Raw genomic sequence first — 1,083 nt, 5'->3', positions numbered from 1 at the left:
TTCTCATCTGCAACTGCCTCATCAAACTTACTTGGTTCTCTAAAACCTGTTACTTTCCTCATATAAGCATAATGACGGGCTGAATATTTAGTGTAAGTATACCTATCAACAGGTCGTCTGATCCTCTCTAATCTCCTGAGCTGTGGGAAACTGTGAGCGTGCCTCTCATGAGGAGGCACATAACGGCTCTGCCTAGCACCTGGCATCATAACAGATGGAATCCCCAATTCACTGTCTAAGCTGTCACTGCTAGATGAATCATAACCTGCACTGAGTGGACCTGTTACATCTTCAAAAACCTTTTCTTTTCCCTTATCTGTTCTCCCCCTCACTGACATATCCGTGTCAGTGGATGTAGCAGTGCGACTCCGTAATCGTCCTGTCCAAGGACTCACTGTAGATGATACATCACACGTCTGACCACTCATGGAAGTACTCTCTGCAGAAGTATTTTCAGCATGACTCATACTGGGTGAGCTATCAATTTTCACTGCAATAGGATTCCCATACCAGGATGCTAACTCATCAAATACCACATCTCTGCTTATGAGTGTCTCATGAGTAGAAGGTACATAACACTTATAAGCTTTCCATTCCTATGCATATCCTATAAACACACTTTTCACTGCCTTAGGATCCAATTTCTTCCTCTTCTCATCCGGTATATGCACATATGCAATGCTGCCAAATACCTTCAAGTGTGAAATATCAGGTTTATGACCATACAGTCGTTCATACGGAGTGACATCATGAATCCCTACTGTAGGGGTTCAATTCAACACATAGACAGCAGTCACCACTGCTTCAGCCCAATAACCATTTGGCAGACATTTTTCATTCAGCATAGCTCTAGCTAACTCCATCAAAACCCTGTTTTTCCTCTCTGCAATACCGTTTTGCTGCGGTGTATAATTGCATGTGAGCTATCTTCTGATCCCATGTTTAGCAAGATACCTGTCAAAGTAGTTTGAGACATATTCACCTCCTCCATCTGATCTCAAGCATGATATGTAACATCCTAATTCATTTTCAGCATGTTTTTTGAAGTCTTTGAATGCATCAAACACATCATCCTTATGCTTC

This window comes from Lygodium microphyllum, unplaced genomic scaffold (assembly GCF_053477565.2).
Source record: "Lygodium microphyllum isolate KBCC unplaced genomic scaffold, Lygodium_microphyllum_v1.1.10 scaffold_55, whole genome shotgun sequence".
In the NCBI taxonomy this organism is placed as follows: Eukaryota; Viridiplantae; Streptophyta; class Polypodiopsida; order Schizaeales; family Lygodiaceae; genus Lygodium; species Lygodium microphyllum.
This window is presented reverse-complemented; position numbering follows the sequence as displayed.